Source organism: Triplophysa rosa, linkage group LG11 (assembly GCF_024868665.1).
Source record: "Triplophysa rosa linkage group LG11, Trosa_1v2, whole genome shotgun sequence".
NCBI lineage: Eukaryota > Metazoa > Chordata > Actinopteri > Cypriniformes > Nemacheilidae > Triplophysa > Triplophysa rosa.
The window spans coordinates 4,608,643-4,619,809 of NC_079900.1; positions in this window are offsets into that span (position 1 = coordinate 4,608,643).

An 11,167-nucleotide genomic window follows, 5' to 3' on the forward strand; every position below is an offset into this window, starting at 1 on the left:
AAAACATGGTTACTGTAGTAAAACAATGGTTATCACAAAATAACCATGGTTTTGAAAACCATGTTTTTGTAAAAACCATAGTAAACGATGGTAACTGTAGTAAAATCATGGTTTTGCCCCAAGTAATCAATGCACCAAAAAACCATGGTTACTACACTTGTACAAAAAACATGGTTTATTTTCGTAAGGGAGGGTTCAAAGACTGCTAAAAAAAAGTAAGTATATTTATTTAATTCATAGAATATTAGGTAGAGGCAGTGCTCGAATTGAGGGGGGGGGCTGGGGGGATCCGGGACCCCCCATAAGGCATTAGGGACCCCCCATAAGAAGTAAAAAATAGACTTAGGGGGGTCCCTCAGATATTTTTATTTGAGTAAAAATTATAATGACAATTGTGATTAAATTCATGAAATGGATATGGTAAATTTCGTGAATTAAATATTTACAATAATTTATATTAAGTTTGTAGGAGCCGTTTTTCTACTTACCACTAGGTAGCGTGGGGTGACCTGTATATGAAGGCCAAACAATCATTGGCCTCAGGTGTGAGGTTGGTGGAGGAAGCTTACAGTTTTTGATCGTGTAAACGGGTCATTTAAATAAAGAAATTCTCTGCTTTTATTCTCAAGTTTATGGACCCTTTCTTTTACCACACGCGTTAAAACTTGCGCACGTTAACCACCAACATTACGTCTTAAAGGAAGACTTAACATTAAGTCAAAAACTTCTTCTAATGGACTGTGAGCACTAGTAGACGCCGCTACCACTTCGATGAGACGGAATCTACGTGGATCTTCAGACTACTATGGATTTATTATAACCCAGGAGGAGTTTGCCAAGGATGATTACATGCACGTTTGTGGATTATATTTGCTTTCCTGTTGGATTCGATTACGGATGTTTATGGGCTAGTTGTCATGTCTCTTTAAATTTTAAACGCCACGTCTAAAGACCGCTAAGCGCAGGACATCGTTGACATGACTGCTTGATTGGCGTCGCTCCGGTGAAGCTCACTTCAGCTAAAAAATGGAGAATAATAAACGTCCACTCGCAGTCGGAAAGAGGAAGCTTCTACTTTTTTGAGGGGTAATTTTCTCTCCACATATATCTTTCCACTATATTTATCAACTCCATGTCGGGGCTTTTGTATTCCTTGCATAAACTATTATTAGGCCTGGTTCTGGGGTGCTAGAGATCTCGATGAAGATGAGTGACAGCTTTATATTAATTATAAAGGGAGTGCTTGTTGTGTGGTTTCTGTGCTATATATAATCCATTCAGAATTGTATAAAACTTGTTTTTCATGCTGCTAAGACCAACCGCCACATACACGCTGCAAAGTTTCGGGAATTACATCGGCATATAAATGCGGGATTCACTCTTGAAATGGCTATGATTGACATATTGATAGCCATAGTTAGTTCCTGAATAAGGATCTGATCAGACAGAACGCGTCTTTTGCTGTGAGACGCGCCTCTTTTGAATTGTTTTCAGTGTTTTCGAACATGAAAAGCGCGTTCTGTCTGATCAGACCCTAAAGCAGACTTTTGGACTGAAATGGTTGAATAGTCTGCTGACTGACAGACTCACTCATAACAGTCCCTTGCCGCCACCTACTGGACGTAACTATGTAAACTGAACTGAAATCGTTGAAAAATCCCCACAACACTAACACACAGACTGACAGCTGGTCTTGTCACAATTTATATTTTTAATATCTAATATCTTTTAATTATCTAACTAGTTTCTTGCATTTAAACAAGTCTTTTGGAACAAACATTATTATCACAAAGTGTCAATCATCCAGGGGTGTATTCCAGAAAGCTGGTTGTGTGACATACCCGGGTAAATTTAAGGGTTAGTTAGCGGATAACCCCAACTTTCGGTTAAAAAATGGAGATAACTTTCAGGGTATGCAAGTAACCATAGCAACTTACTCTCTGAAGATAACCTGCTCCGGAGCAAGTTCTGTTCCAGGGTTTGTTCATTTGAAGGAAATGTTACTAAGCTTTAGGGGTTGTCTGCGCATGTGTGCGTTTTGATGAGCGTCAAGTGGGCGTGGAAGCACAGATTACGTATAATATATTATAATTTTACAGCAGTATTACAATTACATTTCCAATCTCACCCATCGCAATTTTAGCATTCACAACTAATTTTTTTATTAACTTTATTATTTAACCTTTTAAAATGATAAAATAATGTAAACTGTTATTGGTAAACTTCATGTATTTATATTAAATATTGTATATATACTTTGAATAAGGTTTATTTAAACGTCTCCAAATATCACTGGATAAATATATACATCTTACAATTTCCAACAGTTAAAGGATGTTAATAGTGAAGTATTTTAACTCCAGAGCAATTGCATATCATTACTCTTGTCCACTTATTATGCAATATTTGATGCATTGGGTCAAAGGTAGTTGTGGCCTAATGGTCAGAGAGACAGATTTAAAACTTCAAAGGTTGCAAGTTCGAATCCCAGGCAGGCAGGTTTCCAAGGCTTTATTAGGTGACCCCCCAATGGGATCATCATGGCATATTGTTCACATATTTAAATTCTTATTATATTTTAAATCCATTTACATAAAAAAATACATAAAAAACTTAGATTAAGGTTTTTCATACTGACTGTATTCCATAAAAATGTCTTTCTGATCCTGAGCCTCCTCCTACAGTTTAGCATTGAAAGGCCTTTCTCCAAATTACAATGAGCCTTTCAGGGTAGGCCGTTTCCACCTCTTTTAACATTTGGAAAGCCGTGGCCTTTTAGCAAACAAAGTCAAAAGAAACAAACAAAAAACTAAATGTATGTGTATTTGAAAGGGATATATAAAGGCTAAATGATTATTATGAATATGACAGGGCCTAACATTTTAAACCTCTCCCTCATGTCAAAGCAGACCTTCATCCTCTGCTGTAAATTAATTATCATACACAGTGTAGAGTACTGAAAAGCATTGCACAATTTCTTTTCCAAAATTATGACCAATGTAGTAGTTTCTAGAATTAAAAGAGTCTCTATTAATATGAATACATCAGCAACTGTTGCAAATAAAGCTGATACAATGCAAAGTCAGTTTTCAGAAAACCAAATAAAGGTAGATTTTTTAAGGAACATGCAGAGAAGGAACAAAAAAGAGGTTTAATACTGCCTTCAAAATTACCAATGTGATGCAATACACAATTTTGGTAAAATACCACGGTAAACACGTTAAAATTAGTTACAAACATCTCAACAAATCTACAGTTTATGTAACAAAGATAGCCATGATGAGTATATATTTAAATATTATAGTATAAAAATAGTGCATATATTTAAAATATGTATATCTTTAATTAAATAATTCATTTATAGCGTTTAGAGTTTTATAAACACATAACCTAAATAATTTAATTTTATGATTTTTATCTCACACTTTATACACTGATGCAGATTTAAGTCTGTGAAAAAAACTCTGATTTATAACGTTGTTTTACAGTCAAAAACTTTAAGCTTCCCTGCCGTTTCCATGGTGACTCGTGAAATCTGTGATCCATTGACAATGTCTTCATGTTGTTTCTGTAACTCTGGGTATCTTTCGGGAGGTTGATTACACTAACTCTTCTCAGGTGATTTGGAACCGACATACCCCGAATAAGCAAGGTTTGGGTTAATCAACCGAGAGTTCAGGGTTTAGCTGACGGTAAGTTAACCCTGCTTTCTGGAATACACCCCAGAAGTTTTTAGGGAAAATAGTAAATACTACATTGGTAAATAATGCTAGAATTATTCTGTTGGACATACTCTACTGTTCAAAAGTCATTTCTGTTCACCAAGCCTGCATTGATTTGATCCAAAATACAGTAAAAGAAGCCCGTTCTTTTATTTAAGCCTGTTTTTAATAAATATTATATAATTATGCATATTATGATCAAATATATTGTGTATTTTGTATAAATTGTATATTGCGAGACTAACCCCCACCCAAAAAAAATCTTATGGTGGGGACCCCCCATAAGACTTGACTCAATTCGAGCACTGGGTAGATGTAAACGTTTTGTTTTAGTTTATGAGACAATGTTATCGAAAACGATCCTGATATCTATGTAAGGAATAATTGACGACGGGCCGTTCAATTATCGAAAGTTAATGCACACCCCGAGGTGGTAATTCGCGTCGTGGCCGTTACACCTCGGGTGTGCATTAACTTTCGATAATTGAAAGGACCGGAGTCAATTATTCCGCTTATACCACGGTCACAACACCACAAGACGTTGTTCCGATACCACAAGACGTTGTTACGATGTATTATCTCAAGACATTTGTATGGTATTTGTCCCGGAATGCTCTTGCTGGTAGGACTAATTTCTTACGCATCTCATCTGAAGGCGTTGCTTGAGCTGCATATGCAGTTTTCCGAGAGCGAGAGGAAGACAGACAGCGCACATGCACACGCGTTTGCTTCACTGAGAGTGAAAAGACAAGTATCTATATTTGATTTGTGTTCGTCGTATTTAACACCCCTGTCGTATAAGAAAAGTATTAAGAGAAAAAAGTGACACGGAGGTTTCTGCGCCAGCTGCGGTTCTCTCAGTGGCATAGAAAGCTTCCTGCTGTGTGTTTTAAGTCCCGTTTACCCATTCCACAGACGAATTTAACATGTTGTTTTTGTTATGTTTGTGCTTCGTGTTTTATCTTTAACCCGATGATTGTGTCATGTAGTTTGCCGTTACCTTTGATATATGCTTTAGTTTTTCATCTGAACAGTCCTGTACAGTGCTCTCGCCATTGTTGTTCAAATGTTCATGCTGTCCATAAATATTAATAGTTATTTCTTCTCAGACAATGGAATTTGCCAGTCACTTTGTCTGTTGTTAAATACATATTCACTGGTGGACAGTAGGCTAAACTGGGCGCAGTGATATGGAACTGTAATGCGGTCAGCAGACCTGGAACACCTTCATAGGTGTGCGTTTAACTGAAAAATAATGCACACCCGTCGAACGTTCGTCAGCCAATCAGAATGAAGCATTCAACAGCCCCGTGGTATAACTAAATATATCCCGTCTGTGCTAATTGGGTACTTTTCCTTCATACAGTAACTAAATTAGTGAAGAATGATCTAAATTAATTTTCTTTTGGACGGTTAAAATATTGAGTGTTTCACTGGCTCTGGGCTGTTGTTTTAAAAAGTGACAGGGAAGTTTTAATAAGACTAGCTTTATTTAATTATTGTTTAGATGAAGTGTTACTTCCCAGATAGCACAATCCATCTGGTTTACGTCTATTTGACGTCTGCATTTACATCTGCAAGACATCTTAAATACATAGTTTGCTCATCTGCAATACGTCTCGGAGACGTCTGAACGTCTGTAATACGTCTGCTAAAGATCTGGAGATCTGCTGCTTAAAAACATCTGCTAAACATCTTAGAAAGAGCTGTTGTACATCCATTCTAAATCATAAACATCTTACAGACATCTTCTAGATGTCTATATGACGTCTGACAGCAGACATCTCCGAGACGTATTGCAGATGAGCAAACGATGTATTGTAGATGTCTTGCAGATGTAAATGCAGACGTCAAATAGACGTAAACCAGATGTATGTGTGCTATCAGGGTTAACATGATTTAATATGAAGTGGGAATCTTTAAAAGAACAAGTCATTTTTATATTGTTAACAATGGTTCTTTAAAACGAGATATACATGGAATACGACAAAAATGTAAAGAATATAATACACGAAAAGTAGGTTTTGTTAGAGGGGTTGCAGCCATTATTGTTCAGCATATTTTTCCTTATCCTCATTTGCATTGTTCTTTTCTTAGGTGCGTGTCATGACAGATCTTAAGACTGCCTGGCAGTGTTGCTTGGAGAACTCTGGGGATCTTCTTGTCTCACTTCAGCTATCTCGTATACTGTGCATAGAGGATGAAGAAGCTGCTGAGGCCTTGGAACGGTTCTTCAGTGCAGAGTTCATAGAGGACAATCTTGTAGAGCCACTGATATTTGTTTTTACATTTATGCAGGACATTTTGGTGCTGCCCTTGTCCACCCTCCAAGAACTGTATACATCTAGAGCAGGGATGGGGAACCTTGATCATGGAAGGCCACTGTCCTGCAGTGTTTATCTCCAACCTAATCAAACACACCTGAACCGGCTCATTGAAGTCTTCAGGATTACTAGAAACTTCACGACAGGCATTTGTTTGAGCTTGTTGGAGCCAAACTCTTCAGGACAGTGGCCCTCCAAGATCAAGGTTCCCCACCCCTGATTTAGAGTAAGAAAAGGACTGTGAAAATGACTATGGACCCCTCATCATCCAAGCCAGCATCTGGTCGGCGCTACAGAGCAATAAGCACCAAAACAACCAGACACAAAAAAATGTTCTTCCCTCACGCAATCTACGTCATGAAGTTAAATGTTCTACCCACTGTGCAATTAATAACATTGCGCAATAGTAAGCAAATGTAATACTAATTATATCCACCTGATAATAGTCTATTTTTATATCATTTTTGTGTAAATTATTTTTCGTTATGCTGTATATAGCACACATTTTGTAGATACAATATACATGCATAGTTTTACACTCCATCTTATTTATATTATTTTCTATTCTTTTTTATATATAGATAACCTGTCTATTGTATTGTGTTATGGACTCTGTGTGCTGCTGTTTTTGTGCAATGGATGCTTCTTTCACCATAACAAATTTATTGTATGTGCAGATATACTTCACAATAAAGCTCTTTCTGATTCTATTTTTTAGAGAATGTGGTGGACAACATGCATCTCGGAATCTTTTGTCAAGCACGAAATTGAAAAACATAGTTGTCCATTTTTTTAACGTTATGATTTTATATTATACATGGAAAAGTTTTATTTAATCATGTAATAACGTTAATTAGTAATGTATTGCCATTATAACCTTTTATGTAGGCACATATGCGAAGTAATCAGACATTATTAGTGTAGATGTTCAATAATGTCTTTCAGGTAGAATTTTGTATAAATCTGCGCCGTGACCTGAATCGCCAGTCCTTACGGTACTCTTAAATAGCAAAAATCTCCACCTGTTGAAAATAGTATTTTACAGTCCACATCGTGAAATACTTTATCATTTTCATGTATTTTCAGGCGGTTTTAACAGGACGTTCTTTTATGTCGTGCCGTTTGTAAACAGTATTTTGACTAATTTCCGTCTTCGACCCACTACAAAGTGCGCATGTGCGGCTGAGAGTGCATGTGTCTCCAGACAGACCCTTCTCCAGCGGTCCAACGCTCGTCAATGTCAAAAAGATTGAGGTAACCAATCAAATGAAAGAAGGCGGGGGTTACTGTCCATAGGAGCCAATCATATGAAAGAAGGCGGAAATAACGGCTGAATGAGTCCAGCGTGATGAGAGCGGTTTAAGAAATGAATGTGTGTGCATATTAATAAATTTGAAAAAAAAATTAACTTGTCCTTCTTCATAGTCTTTCAGTATATTCACTTGTTTAAGACAATGATTTATGTGACTCAATGTATGAGTTAGCCTATTCTTTAAAGTTTACCGACCATGTAGTAAACTATGTGACTTTAAATCAAATATGTTTATATAATAAAAATATTTCTGGGAATAGTTCAAAATCACCAGTCACGGTTTAACAAGCAGTGTTACCTCATTTTTGACTTCCAAGTGTCTTGAAATGCGTGTCAGGCCCATCCAGTCAGGCGCCTTGCAGGGTAGCCTAATAAGTTAATTCATTGGCAATTATCACAAAACTTGACCTATACAAATAAATTGTATTGTTTCTTTATTCTTGTTTGCCATATAATCAAATATATCGATCTATGTAGGCTACTGATATAGATGCACTGATATAGATGAGCAAGCATGTATTCCCGTTTTGTTAGTATGTGTGTAGTAGTACGAGTGTGACGTCGTTTGCGTCTAAATGCAGATTTAAAGTTGCAATTACTTTAATCAAAATAATTAACACAAACATACGAAGCGTTTTTATCAATTTGATCGCTTAGCAATCTTTAAATCAGGGCTGGATGCCTATGACCTGCAACCCCCGCGCCACAGATGAACGCGTATTATTTTCTCCGCAGCCGGCCTGAAAGACCCGACTTTTACTCAAGCATTTATTGATTTTACTTAACAATGTGGGCAGCTCAGCCATGACCAAGCATATAGTTTTCAACATAATGTCCACTACTGTCCTGCTGATGGTGATGTTGCGTCTGTCAGATGGGCGCGCGCGTGGTGTGTCATCATGCTGAAGCTGTTCTTATCGTTATATTCTTTGCGCTGTTTATAATGATATACAGGCGTATGCTCTGATTAAACGGTGAAATAGTCAAGCAGGTGAAGTTGTGTATTTTAGATGTATTTTAGGATCGGCCCACCTACATTGTGATTCCTGTCTACGCCACTTGTTTACACAACCTTTGGAGTTTACATTGGCCTTATCTAACGTTTCACTTTATCAAGCCAACACAAGAGCAAACACTCGAAAAAAGTTATACCTAAATATTTCCTCTTTAAGTTTCTATTATTCACATCTATATGCCCTGAGGTGCACCTCAAACAAAAGTGCTCTTGCTTTGGCAAGTGTATTGAAGGATCAGAAGGCTTGGGGTGTATTCCAGAAAGCTGGTTATGTGACATACCCCGGTAAATTTAAGGGTTACCGGTAGCTGATAACCCCAACTTTCGGTTCCAAAAACGGAGATAACTTTCAGGGTATGTAAGTAACCATAGCAACTTACTCTCTGAAGATAACCTGCTCCGGAGCAAGTTCTGTTCCAGGGTTTGTTCATTTGAAGGAAATGTTACTAAGCTAGGCAGGGGCGGTCCTACATTTGGTGCCCTAGGCGAGCTTGACTGATGGCGCTCCTTCCCCACGAGAAAAGAACTCATGTCCAAAGAATTGCACATTTATTTAAACAACGAATAATACAAACAATATAACAATATGTGCAAAAGAATAAACCTGTTCAATAATAAATATACAAAAAATAAACTTAACTTTAAACTTTAACAGTCAAAATGTATGTCAAAGTATTGTTGTAGATAGAGGGATGGCAAAACTGTTGAAAAAAATAAATAGACATTATAATTTTAATTTTTTTACTCGCCGCATATTTGGCTCCCCTCACTAGATGGCGCCCTAGTCAAGCGCCTATGTCGCCTGTAGGAAGGACCGCCACTGGCTTTAGGGGTTGTCTGCGCATGTGTGCGTTTTTGATGAGCGTCAACTGGGCGTGAAAGCACAGATTACGTATAATATAATTTTACATTAATATTACAATTACAGTTCCAGTCTCACCCATCGCAATTTAGCATTCACAACTAATTTTTTATTAACTTTATTATTTAACCTTTTAAAATGAAATAATCTTTAAATAAAATAATGTAAGCTGTTATTGTTAAACTTTATGAATTTATATGTATATACTTTGAATTAGGTTTATTAAAACATCTCCAAATATCACTGGATAAATATATACATCTTACAATTTCCAACAGTTAAAAGGTAGTTGTGGCCAAATGGTCAGAGAGACAGATTTAAAACTTAAAGGTTGCAAATTCGAATCCCTGGCAGGTTTCCAAGGCTTTATTAGGTCCCCCAATGGGATTACCATGGCATATTGTTCACATATTTAAATTCTTATTATAATTTTAAATCCATTTACATAAAAAACACATTAAAAAACTTAGACTTAAGGTTTTTCATACTGACTGTGTTCCATAAAAATGTCTTTCTGATCCTCAGCCTCCTCCTACAGTTTAGTATTGAAAGGCCTTTCTCCAAATGACAATTAACCTTTCAGGATAGGCCGTTTCCACCTCATTTAACATTTGGAAAGCCATGGCCTTTTAGCAAACAAAGTCAAAAGAAACAAACAAAAAACTAAATGTATGTGTATTTGAAAGGGATATACAGTATATATAGGCTACATGACATATTGGACATGTGACTGGGCCTAACATTTTAAACCTGCAGACCTTCATCCTCTGTTGCAAATTAATTACCATACTGTACATAGTGTAGTGTACTGAAAAACGTTACACTTTTTCCAAAATTATGACCAATGTAGTAGTTTGTAGAATTAAAAGTCTCCATTAACATGAATACATCAGCAACTGTTGCAAATAAAGCTGATACAATGCAAAGTCAGTTTGCAGAAAACCAAATAAATGTCGAATTTTTAAGGAACATACATAGAAGGAACAAAAAGGAGGTTTAATACTGCCTCCAAAATTAGCAATGTGATACACAACACAATTTTGGTAAAATACCATGGCAAACACGTTAAAATTAGTTACAAACATCTCAACAAATCTACAGTTTATGTAACAAAGATAGCCATGATGAGTATATATTTTAAATATTATAGTATAAAAATAGTGCATATATTTAAAATATTTATATCTTTAATTAAATAATTTATAGCGATTATAGTTTTATAAACGCATAACAATTTAATTTTATGATTTTTATCTCACACTTTATACACTGATGCAGATTTAAGTCTGTGAAAAAAACTGATTTATAACGTTGTTTTACAGTCAAAAACTTTAAGCTTCCCTGCCGTTTCCATGGTGACTCGTGAAATCTGTGATCCATTGACAATGTCTTCATGTTGTTTCTGTGAGCGTGTTAACTCTGGGTGTCTTTCGGGAGGATGATTAAACTTACTCTTCAAACGTGTTCTGGAACCCACATACCCAGAGGAAGCAAGGTTTGGGTTAACCAACCCAGAGTTCAGGGTTTAGCTGACGGTAAATTAACCCTGCTTTCTGGAATACACCCCTGGATACACACACAGGTTAAACACACATTAATCTTGACTTTCTAAATCTTCTGCATTGTTCCCTCTGTGAAAGATGTTGCTTTGAACACGTCAGTGTTCGTGATGTTAACACTAAAAATATTATTTATGACTGGTAATAAAATGTGTTGTCAAAGCCAAAGTGACTTTGCTTACTTTTACACACCACACGGCTTGCACACAGTGGCATTTTGTATTGCCTTCTCATAAGGGCAGTAAATCTCTGTCCGCTCATTCTCCTTCACAACTCCTTGGTGGAACATTCTTCCTAACTCGGTCCGGTCAACCACATCCCTCACAACATTCAAAAAAACTACTTAAAACCCATCTCTTCTGTGAAAACTTAT